The 24,119-nt window shown below is 39.7% G+C and overlaps 1 non-coding gene across 1 annotated transcript; it reads left to right on the forward strand.

Moving 5' to 3' along the window:
- The first annotated feature begins 16,906 nt into the window (after window positions 1-16,906).
- Window positions 16,907-16,978, forward strand: TRNAE-CUC (transfer RNA glutamic acid (anticodon CUC)). The gene has a single exon. It is a non-coding gene; the product is annotated as a tRNA-Glu (tRNA).
- The last annotated feature ends 7,141 nt before the right edge of the window (window positions 16,979-24,119 follow it).

Raw genomic sequence — 24,119 nt, forward strand, 5'->3', positions numbered from 1 at the left:
ATGTATATCTTATAAAACTAGACATCTACAGTAATATGATACAAATATTGGTGCTACTATAGTGTGAGGTCTACCGCCATATGTGGCCTACCCCCCACAGCCTAAAAGAGATATCATGGATTGAGGGTACTAAAAATGTTGCTGAAGGAGTTTTATAGAAGAGTCATTCTGACAGAAGAAGCAGCACTCGCCTTTTTAAGAGAGCACAATTTCTTGGATAGTTCAAGAAGCAGATCTATTTGTGTCATTCTTAGAAGATGTACGAAGTGTGTATTCTGAAGAAGTGTTTTAATTCTTTCATTTTACCTTGTTTTGAGTATTGTTCTCCTGTCTGGTCTTCAGCTGCTGATTCTCATCTTAATTTGTTGGACAGAAACTTACGGTCTATTAAATGTCTTATTCCTGATCTAGATATTAATCGCTGGCACCGTCGTTCAATTAGTTCATTATGCATGTTGCATAAGATTTTTCACAACTCTGACCATCCTTTACATTCAGATCTCCCTGGACAATTCTATCCTGTTTGTAATACTAGGCAGGCAGTTAATTCTAATAGCCAGGCCTTCTCCATCACGAGGCTCAATACTACGCAGTACTCCAGAAGTTTTATTCCAGCTGTGACCAAGTTGTGGAATGATCTTCCTAATCGGGTGGTTGAATCAGTAGAACTTCAAAAGTTCAAAGTTGGAGCAAATGCTTTTTTGTTGACCAGGCGGACATAGTCTTTTTATAGTTTATTTATGACATATTTGTTTTTGATGTTGATAGTTTATTATATGACATGTCTGTTTTGACGTTGTCTCTTATTTTAGAATGATTTATTGTTAATTTGTGCTCTTCATTTATTTATTTCCTTATTTCCTTTCCTCACTGGACTATTTTTCCCTGTTGGAGCCCTTGGGCTTATAGCATCTTGCTTTTCCAACTAGGGTTGTAGCTTGGATAGTAATTATAATAATAATAATAAAAATGCATGGAAATATATGATAACCTGTTTGATGTATGAAGAGTGTATCGCTAGAATAAATGTATAGAAATATATGATAACATGTTTATTTTTACCTTTATTCCTTTTTTTAATGTAATTAGAAATCCAATTACTATCTAAGTAATTTCTAAGATATTATACCAACCGTCTGTCACACAATTGTACATAATTCCTTTTGCATATATTATGCTTGTATCTTTGCTCTTCCCTCGCACTAAACGAACATGAAAATTCATGTCTGCTGTTTCCTCTGTAACATTGTCTGTCTTGTTAACTTGTTATGTCCTGTTGCCTTGAGGTTTTGTATATAAAGGAGAGTGTTCTATAACAATATAACTCAGTTGATTGCATCCTGCCTTTGAGTTCACAACCCTCTCTCGGCTCGTCACATTGGTGACCCCGGAAGTCGACTCGCTCCCACTGCCTTCCACCCCCACCTCCCTCGCCCCTCTATCGTTGGTACTATGACGGAGACGGACTCTACTACAGCAGTTGGCGCTGCGGCCGGCCCATTGAAACTTTCACTGTTGGCTACCTGAGAGGCATTTGCTTGGTTTCAGCACGCAGAAGTCCACTTTCGTATCAGGGGCGTGACTCGCTCAACCACCAAAGCGGATTATGTTCTCGCGGCGATACCCGAGGACATTTTCCCAGAAATATCCGACTGGCTTTGTGAACAAGGAGACACCCCAATAGCGTATGACGCCCTCAAAACATACCTTCTGCTGCAGTACTCGCCGTCGCCAGCCGCCCGTATAGCAAAGCTTTTTCAGCTCTCGCAACAACCGTTGGGGGAACATAGGGCTTCGCTCGCCCTCAGGGAAATGACCAGTATCGCTCGCTTTCAACCTGCCGCAGACGGCTCTCCTCGTGAGGTGAACCTACTTCGTGCCCTTTGGATACGCCGTTTACCCGAACCTGTACGCGCTGCCATGCCCGATGTCGATAGTTTACCCATAAAGGACTTGATGACCAAAGCCGACGCCCTTATGGACAGCGACTTCAAGACCTCCATCAATGCCTCCACCCCTGACGACGAGGATGCCTATTCAACGTCAACCGAAGCTGATATGAATGCCGTAGGACATACACGCCTACCCCGTGACGTGCCGAAGCGGCGACAAAGCCGCCCACCACCCACCAATCGCTCGCGACCCAACGAACGACTTCTACAGCCACTTACTACCTCCCATCCGCCGCAGTTTTGCTACTACTACTTCAGATTCGGGGCAACCGCGAAGAAATGTGCCAAGGATTGTCAGTGGCCGAAAAACGTGTAAGTAGGCCAACGCTTATGGCGGTGGCCTCCCATGTTTCTAATCTTTTCTTTTTACAGGATGCAGGAACGGCGTGCGATTTTTGGTAGACACGGGTGCTTGTCGTTCTCTTTTGCCAAGGAAACTCTTCAAGGCACGACGTAGTCTGTCTACATCTGCCGACGTCCGCTTGGTAGCTGCCAAGGGATCTGCGATACCCACCTACGGTTACGAGAACCTCACATTATTGTTCGGAGACGGTAAATTCAATTGGAAGTTTCTCGTTGCTGACGTCAAAATGCCAATCCTCGGTGCGGATTTCCTCTCTCATTTCCACCTTCTGGTCGATGTCGCCCACCGACGATTGGTCAACGCCGACTCGTACTTGTCGACACCTCTTCAACCCACCCCCTCTAACCTCGCTCTCCACATCAGCGCACCCATGGATGCCTACGCCCACCTCCTCACGTCGTACTCGGAAGTTTTCCGTCTAGAACTTCGCCAAACGCCCACGGTTCCTGCCAAGCACGGTATTTATCACCATATCAAGACGACGGGACCCCCAGTCTTTGCAAAATTCAGACGTCTGGCACCGGAACGATTGGCAGCCGCCAAACAGACGTTCGCCGAAATGGAGAAAATGGGCTTTTGCCAAAAGGCCTCCAGCCCATGGTTGTCACCCTTACACATCGTTCTGAAGAAAGACGGTTCCCTCCGTCCGTGCGGGGATTACAGGCGCCTGAACATGCAAACAGAACCGAATCACTACCCCCTCCCAAACATTGCCGACGTGACCTCCTACCTGCACAAAGCGAAGGTTTTCTCTACGCTCGACCTCCTGAAGGGGTATTATCAGGTGCCTATGATCCCAGAAGACATCCCCAAGACTGCCATCACCACTCCGTTTGGTACATACACCTTCAATTACTCCTGTTTTGGCCTTCGTAATGCTGGGGCAACGTTTCAACGTCTCATGGATGGCATCTTAGGGGACCTCCCTTTCTGTGTATGTTATGTGGACGACATACTTGTGTTCTCCTCCTCAAAAGAGGAACACCTCCGTCACCTGCGCATCGTGCTCGACCGCCTGCAACAAAACGGCCTGGTAGTCCGGTACGACAAGTGTACCTTTGGCGCCAACGAAGTATCGTTCTTAGGGCACCGTATCACTCCTGAAGGAGTCCATCCTCTCCCTGAGAAGGTAGCAGCCGTTCAGAATTTCCCCGCGCCCTCGACCGTCAAAGCCCTGCAGGAATTCTTGGGCATGATCAACTATTATCACCGTTTTCTACCAGCCATTGCCGCCACTCTTGCTCCCCTCTACGCCTCCCTCAAGGGCAAGCCAAAGGACCTGAAGTAGCGTCCCCTTCAAGAAGCACCCTTCTGCAATGCAAAGAAGGCCCTATCAACTGCTGCGGCTCTCACTTTTCCTATCCCACACGCCCCTCTCCTTCTCTCCACCGATGCCAGCGACGTCGCTATTGTTGCTGTACTCAAGCAGGTGGTCAAAGGCTCGCCCCGCCCATTGGCCTTCTTCAGCAGAAAACTGTCCAAGGCAGAATCGGGTTATTCTACCTTCGATCGAGAATTGCTGGTGGTGCACTTGGCTGTCCGTCACTTTCGCCATTTCTTAGAAGGTACGCCCTTCGTCATTCGCACAGACCACATGCCTCTGGTGCACGCCTTCACTCGACAGTCTGACGCCTGGTCCGCCCGTCAACGCCGACATCTCTCCGCCATGGCTGAAGACAATTGCACCCTCCAATATGTCCCTGGGAAAATGAATCCCGTTGCCGATGCCCTGTCAAGAAACACGTTGGCTGCCGTTCATCTGGGATTGGATTACAACGCACTGGCTGAAGCCCAACGACAGGATCCAGAGTATCAAGCTTGTAGGACATCCTGCATGTCCCTCCGTTGGGAAGATTTTCCCCTCGACGACTCCAACACCACCCTCCTCTGTGACGTCAGTACTGGTAGACCGCGACCTCTGATTCCTGCTCCCATGCGCCGACAGGTGTTTGATTTCATTCACGGCCTTTCACATCCCTCGTGCTGTTCTACTGCACAGTTGCTGAAGGCAAAGTTCATTTGGCACGGCATTTCTAAGGATGCTAAGGATTGGGTCCGCGCCTGTACTTCTTGCCAAACTTCCAAAGTACATCGACACACGGATTCAGGAGTGGGCACCTTTCCTCAACCTCAGCGTCGTTTCGCACACATTCACGTCGACGTTGTAGGCCCCCTACCCCCATCACAAGGACATCGTTTCCTGTTTACCGTCATCGACCGCTCCACTCGTTGGCCTGAAGCCATTCCCATGGAAACTGCAACGTCCGCCTCATGTACATCTGCTTTACTCTCTGGATGGATTTCAAGATTCGGTATCCCTGAGCATATTACTTCTGACAGGGGAACCACTTTCACCTCTCAATTGTGGACGTCATTAGCGAATCTCCTGGGCATCACCCTACATCAGACAACGGCCTACAACCCCGCTGCCTATGGAATGGTTGAACGTTTTCATCGCACCCTCAAAGCAGCTTTGGTGTCCCGCTGCAAGGATTGCAACTGGTTTACTCAGCTTCCCTGGGTCCTCCTTGGACTAAGGACCACTCCTAAAGACGCCCTCGACGTCTCGGCAGCTGAAATGGTGTATGGCGACCCGTTGGTCGTCCCTGCCGAATTTTTTCCTTCTGCAACCTCCTCCGACGATCTCCAGCGCATACGTCACGTCGTGGAAAAATTTACTCCGTGCCGCCAGACTTACAAGCCCCCAGCGAAGCATCACATACCAATGGACTTGCACTCTGCAACGCACGTCTTCCTGCGCAACGACACTAGCAAGCCACCACTAACGCCCCCTTACACGGGCCCTTTCCTTGTGATCCGACGCAGTCCGAAAGCATTCCTGCTAAACATTCGGGGCAAAGAAGACTGGGTCTCCATTGATCGTCTAAAACCTGCTTATCTTCTGCCAGATGACCCGCCTACAGTTCGCCTCTCCAGATTAGGGCACCCTATTTAACATGTACAGTATGTCATTTTTAGGGGGGGAGCCATGTACCAACCGTGTGTCACACAATTGTACATAATTCCTTTAGCATATATTATGCTTGTATCTTCGCTCTTCCCTCGCACTAAACGAACATGAAAATTCATGTCTTCTGTTTCCTTTGTAACATTGTCTGTCTTGTTAACTTGTTATGTCCTGTTGCCTTGAGGTTGTGTATATAAAGGAGAGTGTTCTATAACAATATAACTCAGTTGATTGCATCCTGCCTTTGAGTTCACAACCCTCTCTCGGCTCGTCACAATATGTTTAAATTAAGTGTTTATTACTTAAACAAATGTATGAAATGTGTTTTATCTATGAGGGACGAATAATTCAGCAGTAGACCTCACGCTATAGTATTAACCGGAGGTAGATCTCACGCTATAGTGTGGTAGACCTCACGCTATAGTAGCACCCAAATATTTTACAAATATTGTATTTACAACAATGACTAAGTTGGCATTTTCTCATACAGATTATTGGTGCTACCATATTTTATTTTGGTATACTGTATATTAAAGCCTGCTTCACCTGCACTCTGTTACCTCCCGTGTGGTCTAGTGGCTAGGATACGCGGCTCTCACCCGCGAGGCCCGGGTTCGATTCCCGGCACGGGAATTCCTTTTCATGTAGCCAAGTGTAAATTAGAGTGAAATGCCAAATATATTCAAATAGATTGCATATCTTATAAAACTAGACATCTACAGTAATATGAATACAAATATCTTACAAATATCATATTTACAACAATGACCAAGCTGGCATTTTCTCAGACAGAATATTGGTGCTACCATATTTTATTTTGGTACCAATTAAAGTCTGCCTCACCTGCACTCCGTTACCTCCCGTGTGGTCTAGTGGCTAGGATACGCGGCTCTCACCCGCGAGGCCCGGGTTCGATTCCCGGCACGGGAATTCCTTTTCATATAGCCAAGAGTAAATTAGAGTGAAATGCAAAATATATTCAAATAGAATGCATATCTTATAAAACTAGACATTTACAGCAAGATGAATACAAATATCTTACAAATATCATATTTACAACAATGACCAAGTTGGCATTTTCTCAGACAGAATATTGGTGCTACCATATTTTATTTTGGTACCAATTAAAGTCTGCCTCACCTGCACTCTTACCTCCCGTGTGGTCTAGTGGCTAGGATACGCGGCTCTCACCCGCGAGGCCCGGGTTCGATTCCCGGCACGGGAATTCCTTTTCATGTAGCCAAGTGTAAATTAGAGTGAAATGCAAAATATAGTCAAATAGAATGCATTTCTTATAAAACTAGACATCTACAGTAAATATGAATACAAATATCTTACAAATATCGTATTGACAACAATGATCAACTTGGCATTTTCTCAGACAGGATATTGGTGCTACCATATTTTATTTTGGTACCAATTAAAGTCTGCCTCACCTGCACTCTGTTACCTCCCGTGTGGTCTAGTGGCTAGGATACGCGGCTCTCACCCGCGAGGCCCGGGTTCGATTCCCGGCACGGGAATTCCTTTTCATGTAGCCAAGTGTAAATTAGAGTGAAATGCAAAATATATTCAAATAGAATGCATATCTTATAAATCTAGTCATTTACAGTAATATGAATACAAATATCTTACAAATATCATATTTACAACAATGACCAAGTTGGCATTTTCTCAGAATATTGGTGCTACCATATTTTATTTTGGTATATATTAAAGTCTGCCTCACCTGCACTCTGTTACCTCCCGTGTGTTCTAGTGGCTAGGATACGCGGCTCTCACCCGCGAGGCCCGGGTTCGATTCCCGGCATGGGAATTCCTTTTCATGTAGCCAAGTGTAAATTAGAGTGAAATGCAAAATATATTCAAATAGAATGCATATCTTATAAAACTAGACATTTACAGTAATATGAATACAAATACAGTGAACCCTCGTTTATCGCGGTAGATAGGTTCCAGACGCGGCCGCGATAGGTGAAATTCCGCGAAGTAGTGACATCATATTTACCTATTTATTTAACATGTATATTCGGACTTTTAAAACCTTCCCTTGTATGTACTACTGTTAACAAATGACCCTTTAATGTACAGAACACTTAATGCATGTACTACAGCACCCTAAACTAAAACAGGCACAAATATTAAAGGCGATTTTATATCATGCGTTTCCTAAACACCTAAAAAGCACGATAAAAAATGGCAACCAATGTTTTGTTTACGTTCATCTTTGATCATAATGAAGAAACAAACTCATTTAGTGTACACATATATGTATAGGTTAGTTTTTGCATCGATTATATTGATTATACAGTATGTTGATTTTTTTATTACCAATGTTTTAGTTTACGTATTTTTCTTAGGACTTCCAAATGAAATGTTTTTCTTTATGACGCCGCCTGAAATGACGGCGTCATAAAGTACTGTACGCTCAGTAAACAACCACGCTCAGAAGAAACAAGGCATTTAACGCGCATGATGATAGTGATAAATAATTATACAGTACAGTATTTACAGTAAAAGCATTTACAAAATATGTTACCTTACAATTATAATTTACCGTATCTATATAAAATCATACAGTACTGTACAGCACATACAGTATTGTACGTAGCAAAGCAGGTAAACAATTTACGAGAGAGAGAGAGAGAGAGAGAGAGAGATATTGTTTTACGTACGTACAGTAAATGTAAATTTTAAACATAAAAAATCAATTTACGAGAGAGAGAGAGAGAGAGAGAGAGAGAGAGAGAGAGAGAGAGAGAGAGAGAGAGAGAGAGAGAGAGATTGTTTTACGTACGTAAATGTAAATTTTAAACAAAAAAAATATGATAGGTTACAACATGTAGACTTTGGAAACCTTCCCTTTAACTTAATGCATACAGTACGTACAGTACTAAACTATAAAACAGGCACAAATACAGTTTTAGAATGTAAGAATATTAAAGTAAAAAATAAAGATTGTTACTGTACTCACCACGAAAGAAGTTGAAGAAAAACTTGAATGGTGAGGGCGATGAATTTGCTGCACAGTAGAAATGATGATGATGAAGCTGATGATGTGTTCTACTGTGCAGCCAGGTAGTATTTTACGTCTCTTCAGACGGAGGTGTCTTTTCCTGGGACACCTCTTCAACGTCTTCCTGGGAAACTTCTTCAATTTCTTCTGAAGGCGTACTGGCAGGAGGAACTGGCTCTTTTTTGCGAGGCTGGAAGAACATTGTGATCGGAAGTTGTTGCCGCTGCTTCTTTTTTCGATCTAAGAGCATTTTGTAGGGAGTCATTATGTCATCAACCTTGTTGCAGACTTGCATCAAGCGAACCATATCCTCGTCCCACTCTTGCAACATTTCTTTCAACTCCTTCGCATGGTTGCAGGCCTTGGCAAGCCGTTCTAATGTTAAGCCCGTTTCTTCGACATTTTCTTGGGTCTCTTCCTGGGTTTCACTCTCTTCTTCGCTTGCCGATTTCGTCAGATCTTCGAGGTCTGCGTCAGTTAGGGGCTGGGAATGGCAGTCCAACAACTCGTCGACGTCTTCAGTCGTCATGTCGCCAAACCCGTCACCTCCAATTATGGCAGCCAACTGCACAGATTTGCGTACTGCAGAGTGTTGGATTTCAGCAGGTGTAAATCCCTTGTCGTCGTAAACAATCTGGGGCCACAACTTCTTCCAGCTCGCATTCACAGTTGCAGGTTTCATCTCTTGAAGTGCCTTCTGAATATTCTGCAGGCACGTGGCTATGGTGTACTGCCGCCAGTACGCCTTCAAGTTAAAATCTTCATCCTCATCATCTTGGGCAGCATCCACACACGCAACGAGGTCCGCCAAGGTGTTCTTCGTGTAGAGGGCCTTGAACGCCCTGATAACCCCCTGGTCCATGGTTGAATTAATGACGTGGTGTTGGGTGGCAGGAACTCAACCTGAATACCCTCATGCGACAGGTCAGTTGCGTGTCCACCAGCGTTATCCATAAGGAGAAGGATCTTGAATGGCAAGCCCTTCTCTAAGAGATATTTGCTGACTTGCGGGATAAAACACTGATGGAACCAGTTGGAGGTCAGCATCTTCGTAATCCATGCTTTTTGATTATGCATCCAGTACACGGGAAGGAGATTCTTATTTTTATTTTTCAAAGCGCGAGGATTTTTCGACTTATAAATAAGCCCCGGCTTTAGCAAAAATCCAGCAGCATTGCCACACATCACGAGGGTAACGCGATCCTTGAATGCTTTAAAGCCAGAGGCTTTGGCTTCCTCTTTGAACAGGAAAGTTCGCGACGGCATTCTCTTCCAAAACAAGCTGGTCTCATCCATATTAAAGACTTGTTCCGGCTTGTATCCACCTTCGGCGATAATATTCTTGAACGTCTGGTTCACGTAAGTTTCAGCAGCGGCAGTGTCAGCCGAAGCAGCCGCCCCATGCAGGGAAACGCTTTTCAGGGCGAAGCGTTTCTGAAACTTCGCGAACCATCCTTTGCTGGCGGAAAAACGTTTCTGAGGCTGGGAATCAGTGGATGTCCCTGGTTGAGGATCATCTGCATCATCATCATCTTCTTCAGCATGGTCGGATGTGTGTGTCTCTCTCTCTCTCTCTCTCTCTCTCTCTCTCTCTCTCTCTCTCTCTCTCTCTCTCTCTCTCTCTCTCTCTCTCGTACGCTTATTCGAAATGTGATTTTTGCAACAAAGAATATTATTGGATGCAGTACTGTACTACGTACGTATACATACAAAAGATTCATGGAAAAGAAGCCCATCCATTACATTTGTAGTACTGTACGTACAGTAGTAGCCATCAGCAGCCTTACACCATTCTAATATTGTATGACTGCATCTGATTTGCGTTTCATGTTCGATTTAATTTTACTACGTACTGTATACAGTACTGAATTATCGTATGATAATACAGTACAGTAATACAGTAATAATAATGATAATAATGATAATAATAATAACAATAATTTTATTAACAACAACAACAATAATAATAATAATAACAATAATAATAATACAGCTTTACGTACTCTATTTTACGCTTTTGTTGTACTGTAGGATGTGTGTGTGTCTCTCTCTCTCTATCTCTCTCTCTCGTACGCTTATTCGAAATGTGATTTTCGCAACAAAGAATATTATTGGATGCAGTACTACGTACGTATACATACAAAAGATTCATGGAAAAGAAGCACATCCATTACATTTGTAGTACAGTAGTAGCCATCAGCAGCCTTACACCATTCTAATATGGTATGACTGCATCTGATTTGCGTTTCATGTTCGATTTAATTTTACTACGTACTGTACTGTATACAGTACTGTATTATCGTATGATCACATTCTCTTTTCGTGTTTTATTTCTTTCTGTGCTGAATTATATATCATATGTAATGCAATGAACAATCAGTAAGAGCAGATATTACTAATTACAGTATTAATGGAATTACAGGTAAAAAAAATATCGTATTTGGTTGTCTTCAGATTTCACGGTATTTTCGAATTTTCCGGAAAATCCGCGATATGTATATATATATGGGTTATGGAAAAAACCCGCGAAGTGGTGAATCCGCGATTCTCGAACCGCGAAGTAGCGAGGGTTCACTGTATCTTACAAATATCATATTTACAACAATGACCAAGTTGGCATTTTCTCAGACAGAATATTGGTGCTACCATATTTTATTTTGGTACCAATTAAAGTCTGCCTCACCTACACTCTGTTACCTCCCGTGTGGTCTAGTGGCTAGGATACGCGGCTCTCACCCGCGAGGCCCGGGTTCGATTCCCGGCACGGGAATTCCTTTTCATGTAGCCAAGTGTAAATTAGAGTGAAATGCAAAATATATTCAAATAGAATGCATATCTTATAAAACTAGACATTTACAGTAATATGAATACAAATATCTTACAAATATCATATTTACAACAATGACCAAGTTGGCATTTTCTCAGACAGAATATTGGTGCTACCATATTTTATTTCGGTACCAATTAAAGTCTGCCTCACCTGCACTCTGTTACCTCCCGTGTGGTCTAGTGGCTAGGATACGCGGCTCTCACCCGCGAGGCCCGGGTTCGATTCCCGGCACGGGAATTCCTTTTCATATAGCCAAGAGTAAATTAGAGTGAAATGCAAAATATATTCAAATAGAATGCATATCTTATAAAACTAGACATTTACAGTAATATGAATACAAATATCTTACAAATATCGTATTGACAACAATGACCAAGTTGGCATTTTCTCAGACAGAATATTGGTGCTACCATATTTTATTTTGGTACCAATTAAAGTCTGCCTCACCTGCACTCTTACCTCCCGTGTGGTCTAGTGGCTAGGATACGCGGCTCTCACCCGCGAGGCCCGGGTTCGATTCCCGGCACGGGAATTCCTTTTCATGTAGCCAAGTGTAAATTAGAGTGAAATGCAAAATATATTCAAATAGAATGCATATCTTATAAATCTAGTCATTTACAGTAATATGAATACAAATATCTTACAAATATCATATTTACAACAATGACCAAGTTGGCATTTTCTCAGAATATTGGTGCTACCATATTTTATTTTGGTATATATTAAAGTCTGCCTCACCTGCACTCTGTTACCTCCCGTGTGGTCTAGTGGCTAGGATACGCGGCTCTCACCCGCGAGGCCCGGGTTCGATTCCCGGCACGGGAATTCCTTTTCATGTAGCCAAGTGTAAATTAGAGTGAAATGCAAAATATAGTCAAATAGAATGCATATCTTATAAAAGTAGACATCTACAGCAAATATGAATACAATTATCTTACAAATATCATATTTACAACAGTGACCAGGTTGGCATTTTCTCAGACAGAATATTGGTGCTACCATATTTTATTTTGGTACCAATTAAAGTCTGCCTCACCTGCACTCTGTTACCTCCCGTGTGGTCTAGTGGCTAGGATACGCGGCTCTCACCCGCGAGGCCCGGGTTCGATTCCCGGCACGGGAATTCCTTTTCATGTAGCCAAGTGTAAATTAGAGTGAAATGCAAAATATTTTCAAATAGAATGCATATCTTATAAAACTAGACATTTACAGTAATATGAATACAAATATCTTACAAATATGATATTTACAACAATGACCAAGTTAGCATTTTCTCAGAATATTGGTGCTACCATATTTTATTTTGGTATATATTAAAGTCTGCCTCACCTGCACTCTGTTACCTCCCGTGTGGTCTAGTGGCTAGGATACGCGGCTCTCACCCGCGAGGCCCGGGTTCGATTCCCGGCACGGGAATTCCTTTTCATGTAGCCAAGTGTAAATTAGAGTGAAATGCAAAATATTTTCAAATAGAATGCATATCTTATAAAACTAGACATCTACAGTAATATGATACAAATATTTTACAAATATTGTATTTACAACAATGACCAAGTTGCATTTTCTCAGACAGAATATTGGTGGTACCATATTTTATTTTGGTATATATTAAAGTCTGCTTCACCTGCACTCTGTTACCTCCCGTGTAGTCTAGTGGCTAGGATACGCGGCTCTCACCCGCGAGGCCCGGGTTCGATTCCCGGCACGGGAATTCCTTTTCATGTAGCCAAGTGTAAATTAGAGTGAAATGCAAAATATAGTCAAATAGAAGGCATATCTTATAAAACTAGACATCTACAGTAAATATGAATACAAATATCTTACAAATATCATATTTACAACAATGACGAAGTTGGCATTTTCTCAGACAGAATATTGGTGCCACCATATTTTATTTTGGTATATATTAAAGTCTGCCTCACCTGCACTCTGTTACCTCCCGTGTGGTCTAGTGGCTAGGATACGCGGCTCTCACCCGCGAGGCCCGGGTTCGATTCCCGGCACGGGAATTCCTTTTCATGTAGCCAATTGTAAATTAGAGTGAAATGTAAAATATATTCAAATAGAATGCATATCTTATAAAACTAGACATTTACAGTAATATGAATACAAATATCTTACAAATATCATATTTACAACAATGACTAAGTTGGCATTTTCTCAGAATATTGGTGCTACCATATTTTATTTTGGTTTATATTAAAGTCTGCCTTTCCTGCACTCTGTTACCTCCCGTGTGGTCTAGTGGCTAGGATACGCGGCTCTCACCCGCGAGGCCCGGGTTCGATTCCCGGCACGGGAATTCCTTTTCATGTAGCCAAGTTTAAATTAGAGTGAAATGCAAAATATTTTCAAATAGAAGGCATATCTTATAAAACTAGACATTTACAGTAATATGAATACAAATATCTTACAAATATCGTATTGACAACAATGACCAAGTTAGCATTTTCTCAGAATATTGGTGCTACCATATTTTATTTTGGTATATATTAAAGTCTTCCTCACCTGCACTCTGTTACCTCCCGTGTGGTCTAGTGGCTAGGATACGCGGCTCTCACCCGCGAGGCCCGGGTTCGATTCCCGGCACGGGAATTCCTTTTCATGTAGCCAAGTGTAAATTAGAGTGAAATGCAAAATATTTTCAAATAGAATGTATATCTTATAAAACTAGACATCTACAGTAATATGATACAAATATTTTACAAATATTGTATTTACAACAATGACCAAGTTGCATTTTCTCAGACAGAATATTGGTGGTACCATATTTTATTTTGGTATATATTAAAGTCTGCTTCACCTGCACTCTGTTACCTCCCGTGTGGTCTAGTGGCTAGGATACGCGGCTCTCACCCGCGAGGCCCGGGTTCGATTCCCCGCACGGGAATTCCTTTTCATGTAGCCAAGTGTAAATTAGAGTGAAATGCAAAATATAGTCAAATAGAAGGCATATCTTATAAAACTAGACATCTACAGTAAATATGAATACAAATATCTTACAAATATCATATTTACAACAATGACGAAGTTGGCATTTTCTCAGACAGAATATTGGTGCCACCATATTTTATTTTGGTATATATTAAAGTCTGCCTCACCTGCACTCTGTTACCTCCCGTGTGGTCTAGTGGCTAGGATACGCGGCTCTCACCCGCGAGGCCCGGGTTCGATTCCCGGCACGGGAATTCCTTTTCATGTAGCCAATTGTAAATTAGAGTGAAATGTAAAATATATTCAAATAGAAGGCATATCTTATAAAACTAGACATCTACAGTAATATGAATACAAATATCTTACAAATATCATATTTACAACAATGACTAAGTTGGCATTTTCTCAGAATATTGGTGCTACCATATTTTATTTTGGTTTATATTAAAGTCTGCCTTTCCTGCACTCTGTTACCTCCCGTGTGGTCTAGTGGCTAGGATACGCGGCTCTCACCCGCGAGGCCCGGGTTCGATTCCCGGCACGGGAATTCCTTTTCATGTAGCCAAGTTTAAATTAGAGTGAAATGCAAAATATTTTCAAATAGAAGGCATATCTTATAAAACTAGACATTTACAGTAATATGAATACAAATATCTTACAAATATCGTATTGACAACAATGACCAAGTTAGCATTTTCTCAGAATATTGGTGCTACCATATTTTATTTTGGTATATATTAAAGTCTTCCTCACCTGCACTCTGTTACCTCCCGTGTGGTCTAGTGGCTAGGATACGCGGCTCTCACCCGCGAGGCCCGGGTTCGATTCCCGGCACGGGAATTCCTTTTCATGTAGCCAAGTGTAAATTAGAGTGAAATGCAAAATATTTTCAAATAGAATGTATATCTTATAAAACTAGACATCTACAGTAATATGATACAAATATTTTACAAATATTGTATTTACAACAATGACCAAGTTGCATTTTCTCAGACAGAATATTGGTGGTACCATATTTTATTTTGGTATATATTAAAGTCTGCTTCACCTGCACTCTGTTACCTCCCGTGTGGTCTAGTGGCTAGGATACGCGGCTCTCACCCGCGAGGCCCGGGTTCGATTCCCCGCACGGGAATTCCTTTTCATGTAGCCAAGTGTAAATTAGAGTGAAATGCAAAATATAGTCAAATAGAAGGCATATCTTATAAAACTAGACATCTACAGTAAATATGAATACAAATATCTTACAAATATCATATTTACAACAATGACGAAGTTGGCATTTTCTCAGACAGAATATTGGTGCCACCATATTTTATTTTGGTACCAATTAAAGTCTGCCTCACCTGCACTCTGTTACCTCCCGTGTGGTCTAGTGGCTAGGATACGCGGCTCTCACCCGCGAGGCCCGGGTTCGATTCCCGGCACGGGAATTCCTTTTCATGTAGCCAATTGTAAATTAGAGTGAAATGTAAAATATATTCAAATAGAATGCATATCTTATAAAACTAGACATTTACAGTAATATGAATACAAATATCTTACAAATATCATATTTACAACAATGACTAAGTTGGCATTTTCTCAGAATATTGGTGCTACCATATTTTATTTTGGTTTATATTAAAGTCTGCCTTTCCTGCACTCTGTTACCTCCCGTGTGGTCTAGTGGCTAGGATACGCGGCTCTCACCCGCGAGGCCCGGGTTCGATTCCCGGCACGGGAATTCCTTTTCATGTAGCCAAGTGTAAATTAGAGTGAAATGCAAAATATTTTCAAATAGAATGTATATCTTATAAAACTAGACATCTACAGTAATATGATACAAATATTTTACAAATATTGTATTTACAACAATGACCAAGTTGGCATTTTCTCAGACAAAATATTGGTGCTACCATATTTTATTTTGGTATATATTAAAGTCTGCTTCACCTGCACTTTGTTACCTCCCGTGTGGTCTAGTGGCTAGGATACGCGGCTCTCACCCGCGAGGCCCGGGTTCGATTCCCGGCACGGGAATTCCTTTTCATGTAGCCAAGTGTAAATTAGAGTGAAATGCAAAATATAGTCAAATGGAAGGCATATCTTATAAAACTAGACATCTACAGTAAATATGAATACAAATATCTTACAAATATCATATTTACAACAATGACCAAGTTGGCATTTTCTCAGACACAATATTGGTGCTACCATATTTTATTTTGGTATATATTAAAGTCTGCCTCACCTGCACTCTGTTACCTCCCGTGTGGTCTAGTGGCTAGGATACGCGGCTCTCACCCGCGAGGCCCGGGTTCGATTCCCGGCACGGGAATTCCTTTTCATGTAGCCAATTGTAAATTAGAGTGAAATATAAAATATATTCAAATAGAAGGCATATCTTATAAAACTAGACATTTACAGTAATATGAATAGAAATATCTTACAAATATCATATTTACAACAATGACTAAGTTGGCATTTTCTCAGACACAATATTGGTGCTACCATATTTTATTTTGGTATATATTAAAGTCTGCCTCACCTGCACTCTGTTACCTCCCGTGTGGTCTAGTGGCTAGGATACGCGGCTCTCACCCGCGAGGCCCGGGTTCGATTCCCGGCACGGGAATTCCTTTTCATGTAGCCAATTGTAAATTAGAGTGAAATATAAAATATATTCAAATAGAAGGCATATCTTATAAAACTAGACATTTACAGTAATATGAATAGAAATATCTTACAAATATCATATTTACAACAATGACTAACTTGGCATTTTCTCAGACAGAATATTGGTGCTACCATATTTTATTTTGGTGCCAATTAAAGTCTGCCTCACCTGCACTCTGTTACCTCCCGTGTGGTCTAGTGGCTAGGATACGCGGCTCTCACCCGCGAGGCCCGGGTTCGATTCCCGGCACGGGAATTCCTTTTCATGTAGCCAAGTGTAAATTATAGTGAAATACGATTAAAATGCATATCTTCTAAGACTAGACATCTATAGTAATATGAATAAAAATTTTTTTGTATTTATTTCATTACCAATTGTCATCTCACGTTTGGTCTATTGGCAAGCATACGCTGGTGTTTCATGCGAGTCCGAGGATTTTTTTTCGACTCTGGAATTCTCATTCCTTTACATCCATGCACGTTCATATAGTGTATAGAAATATAAGAAGGGATTGCCTGTCTTCTCAAGCTAAATATCCTCTCAGACGTATATGAATTTTTCGAATACTGCGTTGACATCAATCAATGACCTCTTCAGAAGAAATTTGTAAATTGCATTATTGAAATGGAAATAATGCCCTTTACATAACTGACAGATCTCAAACCAGTTATACACACTAAGGTGAATAAAAAGATTTGGCCAATATTTCAATGAAGCTTTAGCATACTTAACATTTTCTCTGGAAAGGATATGTTTGCAATTGTTTCCTTTTTTTTTTCAACCAGTTAGAATTTGCCCCTGAATAATGAACACCGAATAGCCTGGCCCATTCTGTACACATTCTCATCCAAGGTAACCGAACAGTTCTCTCCTCTCTTCAGTTGCAGTGGTTATCCTGTTGTTATCCGAATGGGTACTAGCCTTGCATGGTGCGTCTGCTATGTTGACCAAATTTATCCAACATTTTGTCACTAGTCTATGAGTCGCTATATATATTCGTGTACATAATACTTTGTTATCATTATTGTCAAATTTGTTGTCAATTATATTGAGACTTTACTTGTTACTTTTGATTCTTGTTCGGTTTGTAGATATTGAGAAGAATCCGGGACCAGTGCATTCTAGACTTCGCCAGTGTCGTCTAATGTGTTTTTGGCATCTTAAAAATTTGGCCTCTCTTGCCCTTTTTATCTCTTTTATTGTTTATTGTTTACTCCAGGATATGTGGATCTCACCTGCAGTGTTCGAGTTCAATTCCCGGCACTGGAATACCTTTTGATTTTGTGCAAATTCCAGTCCGATAAAAATATAAAGAAATGTGACCAAAATATGTTTTCTCAAATTAAATATCTAAGATAAGAAATTAACTCTATTTACCTCTATTGCTGCATTTGTCACAGATAATCAGCTATCTATTTTCTCTTGAGCAACATACTGCTGATAGACAAGACTTGGGTTCGATTCCTTGGACCGATTTTTTTTCGTACAGTGTAGTGCAAAATTTAACTTGAACAATAGGAAACTTTAACGCACGTTTATTTTATACACACTCATACACTGTAATACTAGAAGTGTTTTAATTCTTCCATTCTACCTTGTTTCAAGTATTGTTATCCTGTCTGGTCTTCAGGAGCTGATTCTCATCTTAATTTGTTGGACAGGGACTTATTGTCTATTAGATTTATTATTCCTGATCTAGATATTAATCTTTGGCACCGTTGTTCAATTAGTTCATCATGCGTGTTGTATTAGACTTTTCATAATTCTGACCAGCCTTTACAATCAGATCTTCCTGGACAGTTCCATCCTGTTTGTAATACTAGGCAGGCATTTAATTCTAATAGTCCGACCTTCTCCATCATGAGGCTCAATCCTACAGAGTACTGTAGAAGTTTTATTGCAGCTGTGACCAAGTTGTGGAATGATAATCGGGTAGTTGAATCAGTATAACTTCAAAAGTTAAAACTTGCAGCAAATGTTTTTATGTTGAACAGGCTGACATAGGTCTTTTTATAGTTAATGTATGACATATCTGCTTTGATGTTACTGTTTTTGAAATATTTTATTGCTATTTTTTTTCTCATCGTTTATTTATTTTGTTATTTTCTTCCCTCAATGGTGTATTTTTCCCTATTGGAGCCCTTGGGCCTATAGCATCTAGCTTTTCCAACTAGGCTTGTAGCTTGGCTATTGTTTTTTATCCTTTTTTTGTTTTTATCTCATGTTCTCCCGCACTGATAATAGAAAAAAACTATTTAGGCTTAGGCATGCCACGGCATGTTTCACATTGTTGGATTCGTTTTTTTTTTTCATTGTTGCCCTGAACCAATTATATATAAGCTCGTTATCTTGTTGAATAAATTTACTTACATTCGCCTTTCTGTTAGTACCCAGTAGTTACCTTGCTACTTCTCATGAGAGGTTATAGGACTAGATATGAAATTTTGTCATTCTGAATACTATCGCCTTTAAAGAAGTAAAGAATATTCATACAATAAAAAATTCAACCCTCACTGCCATAAATAAACTATAAAGCTAATACTACATGAACTGTCTATTGGCAAAAACCTTTTAGATTAAAAAAGCCTCGCGTTGCGTACTAGGGAAAAGGTTAGCATGTTAAAAAAATTATTTTTCAGCTGTTTACTATACATCCAGTGTGGCCGTATTGCTAAGATACGCAGCTCTTACTCATGAGGCCATGTTCAATGGATTTCTTTATCTATTGAAAATTGATAGAAGTATTTCCAAGACGTTCTCATTAAAAGATGAGAGCATGGAGAAAAAACCGAGTTTCACATGTAAATTAATTCTTCTTTTTCCTAAACATTAATGCAAATTCCTTTGTAATAGAAAACGTAACAATTTAAAGAAAATGTATTGAATATATGCAGTGATGTTTTAAAAGACAATTGTCACTTTTCCTTGTTTGCATCTTGTTTGACTATACTGACTTCTCATCAGTAAGGTATGAGTTTGATTTCCTCTCCTCATTCATTTGGAGTCTTTTCTTTAAAAAAGACATACTTTACACATACTGGTCAGTTACTTCGCCACACGATCCCCTTCATACTAAGTTTCAAAACTCATAATCCTATCTGACATGAGCCTTTGATTTGTTTTCTATTTTCATACCTATCTTTAATTTTAAACCGTCACTTCAATAAAAAGCCTTGAATATACTTTAGCCCCTACCATTCTCTCCAGATGTTATCTTAAATTTGATAACCAACTTTTCTGCCAGCACAAATTCTACTCGCCCCATCTTCACTACTGATTTTTATTAAACCTGACTGTTTTCTCTCAATTTCTCCAGAAGTATCTAAATTTCAAAAGGCGACCCTATCTCATGCGACGATACCTGATGCAATCACCCTTTCCCCTTCAATAAACCACCCATTCCTTTGTTCTTTCTTCCCTGTGCACCTATTCCCTCAAACTTTTATAGCTACTATGGATCCCGTCCTCAGCTTTTTCCCTTTTCTCCAAAAATAACCCTTAAAAAATTGTTCATCAATTTCTCCCTACAAGATATTCTTGTTTCTGTATCATCAAACTCGTTTGGTTAGATTAGATCACGATAACCTTCTGAATATTTCCTCTATATCTGTTGCTATATACCTCGTTCGAAAATTGAAATACATAGTACGTAGAGTTCACCTGTATTTTTGGCTGTCAATTTCATATTTCTATTATCTTAGAAATAAAATTTTAATTAAAAGACTAGAAAATAATTCAATGAAGTTTTATTAAGCAATCAGTTTTGGGAAGTTTATTAATCTTGAATAAATATCTTGATATATTATGTAGAGATGAGGATACATGTCATCCATTCCTTCTACGACCTAATGAACACATTTCTACTTTTATAAAACGTTCATTGATATTGGACTCTCTCTCTCTCTCTCTCTCTCTCTCTCTCTCTCTCTCTCTCTCTCTCTCTCTCTCTCTATCTTAGAAGCTATTCTCCCCACTTTCTCTTCCTCAACTCATTTTTATGATAATAGTAATAATAATAATGATAATAATAATAATAATAATGATAATGATAATAAAAGAGACGAGAACAGTCGCCATTATGACGCCTATTAAAGAAACAAGTTCATTAAAGAAAAGAAAGAACCCATCAGTATACATCTAAAACCGAGCACTGAAATTACTATGTAAAGCATCAAAACGAGGAATAAGCCATGAAACCCAAAACAACGTCCTTCAACGTAGTGACGTTATTCCCTTTTCTCATCTTCCGTGATAGATGACTCAAATGACGTGCGATTTCTCAAGGGACCAGTGATACAGCCAGGGTTGTATCAGCATGGTTATTATGGTAAAGAGCCAGGAGATGTGTATAGTCCAGTTGGTATGAACGTCACCATCCAGTATTTAAGTCATCTTCACGAAGAGAGAACGGGGAATGATAATTAATTAAAGTCTGGTTATAAAACTTTACATTTTGTACTGCTACGCATTAAGCGCGATGGATGTAGTCAAATGGTTTAATTGAGATGTATGTGATGTTCTGCAAAATGAATTTGGTAGAGACTGTACTAAGAGAAGTCTGTATGAAAATAAAGTTGGGAAGGAGGTGACAGGGTTATTTCTAGCTTTTAACATATTGATGACTGCTAGCATAAACTACTTAATTGCATTAAATTATAATAAAACTATGATAGAAAATTAAGATACCCATAAAGAAAATAACCACATAAATGCTACATTCATTATCATATGAATAATGTTAAGTGGAGTGAGATTAAAACCTTTGAAATTATGCAATATAATGAACCAAATTCAAAGCAAGATTGATTGATTGATTTGGAGTTTTCTGGCATACTGACATCGAAGGTTATAGACGCCGATGTCGTTTGTTATAAATAAAGAATAAAAGGAAATTAAATTTAAAACCATAAAAAACGAAAGTATGTTTATAAAAGTTGAATAACTTTCAGAAAACCTTACTCAAAGGAAGAGAGTGGATGACAAAACACATCGATAATGCACGCTGAATAAAACACCTTTTAATCATGTTAATTGAAACCCATTTCAACAGTTATTCTCATCAGCCTTAAATGTTAATGGTCTGTAATTCGAGAAAGAGGAAAAAGAACCTTTAGGCCCCACCTCTACAGACTCATGCTTGACGAAATTTATTATTATTATTATTATTATTATTATTATTATTTGATAAGCTACAACTCTAGTTGGAAATGCAGGATGCTCTATAAGGCCGTGGGCTCCAAGAGAAAAAGTAGCCCAGAGAGGAAAAATAATAAGGAAACTACAAAAGAAGAAAATAGCAAAATAAAATATTTCAAGAACAGTAACATTAAAATAAATCTTTCGCATATAAACTATGAAACCTTTAAAAAAACAAGAGGAAGGAAAATACAATAGAATAGTATGCCCGTATGTACCCTCGAATGGGAAATACAGATTCCATTGCACGCTGCTTGATGACCTTTGCTGGACCAATGTCAGCTTTATTATTATTATTATTATTATTATTATTATTATTATTATTATTATTATTACTTGCTAAGGTACAACCCTAGTTCGAAAAGCAGGGTGCTGTAAGCCCAGGGGCTCCAACAGGGAAAATAGCCCTGTGAGGTAAGAAAACAAGGAAAAATAAATTATCTTAAGAACAGTAACAACATTAAGATAAACACATCCTAAATAAACCATAAAAACTTTAACAAAACAAGAGGAAGAGAAACAAGATAGAATAGTGTGCCCGAGTGTACCCTCAAGCAAGAGAACTCTAGCCCAAGACAGTGGAAGACCTTGGTATAGAGGCTGTGGCACTACCTAAGAAACAATTATTACATTCCATGGGTTTTCTGTCTTTAAAGCGACCATTTCTGGACCACATGAATTATTGACATTCACGTCAAGGATTCTTTTTATACTGTTAATTCTGATAATTAGTACAAATAGCCAGACTTGCCAAAATGGAGAAGTGATCAATTATTGCAGTCAATACGATAATTTACTCGGAAATAATAGTCATCCAGAACGCAAATTCGTTAATTTATGTAATTTGATTGCTGATGATTATATGCAGAACAAAAATATTGAGGCAATTAATGCGCGTAATTGGCGTGAGTTGATTACGCATTATTGTGCAATTTCATATGTAAATATAAGGAACAAGAGGTTGCGGTAGCCCAATGGAAAAATCCCTGTTTAACAATATGTTGTACAGGAGTTCGAGACCCTCTTAAGCTAGATAGTTTCTAGTAGTGCCTGCAACTTCACGATCCTTGTGAGCTAGAGATTGGATGTTTGTGTGAGCCTACAGGCTGCTGTGTCATCAGCAGCCATTGTCTGACCCTCCTTGGTCCTATCTTGGTTGGAGCGGGAGATTTTCCTGTCCTTTGTGTCTGTCATTCATGACCAACCTTTAAATCTTTAAAAGGAAGGTAAAATTATACTTCGGTGACCTTATTTGATATACGTCTTTATAACTGAAAGTGATTCCTGTTGTCTGTTGTAGAAAGTATTTATATACTGTCATGCTATAGTTTTTATCTTTTTTTTATCTCTCGCGCTCTCCCTTATTGAATATAGAAAAACCTATTTAGGCTTGCCATTGCATGTTTCACATTGTTAGAATTTTTCATCCGACGAAAATCGTGGAAAGGATCCTCTCCAGTCAGGCGTAACTTTGAAGACTTTTAGAATGAGTATTTTTGTTTTCTTTCAGTAAAGAGTTTATATGTCTCAGGTCATACATTTTAACCACCTTCCAAATTCAACTTTGGAATATATTTCAATCAACTGCCATAAAACAATTATATAAATATAAGAACCGTGACAAAATAATTACGGAAGGTCAAAGAGAGAAGTGTCCAAGATGAGAATGTTTATTTTTTGTATTTTAATGTTTTTTTACGTTTTATGGCAAACATTTGAATTTCTATATATCAGAATTTTTTATCTCTATATTTTATCTACTATATATTTTATTCATTTATTAACTTTTAATATAAATATTTTCCTTGAATTTAATCGGTCCTCCTCTGTTAATCTCATCCCTTTTTATAATGAATAATATAAACAAGTCTGAACCTATTTTCAAACGACTGAAAGCCAGTCAACAACATTCAGAAAGACAATAATTGAAATTACATAACGATAACGATCGTCTAGACCAGTGTTTCTCAACGTGGGATATGGCCCCCTTGGGGGCCATGAGAATTTTTCAGGGGCCACAAGACAAAATTGGAAAAAAAGGGGGGGGGGGCCAAGGGGGGGGGGGGGGGGCTACAGAAAATTTAGGACCCACAAAATATATAAATGTGTAATATTTTGAAATAAATCATTATTATGCTTCGAATATTCTGTTTATCATGCTTGACTTTAGTTTAAACATCATTCAATTCAATATACAGTA

Source organism: Palaemon carinicauda, chromosome 38 (assembly GCF_036898095.1).
Source record: "Palaemon carinicauda isolate YSFRI2023 chromosome 38, ASM3689809v2, whole genome shotgun sequence".
Taxonomy (NCBI): Eukaryota; Metazoa; Arthropoda; class Malacostraca; order Decapoda; family Palaemonidae; genus Palaemon; species Palaemon carinicauda.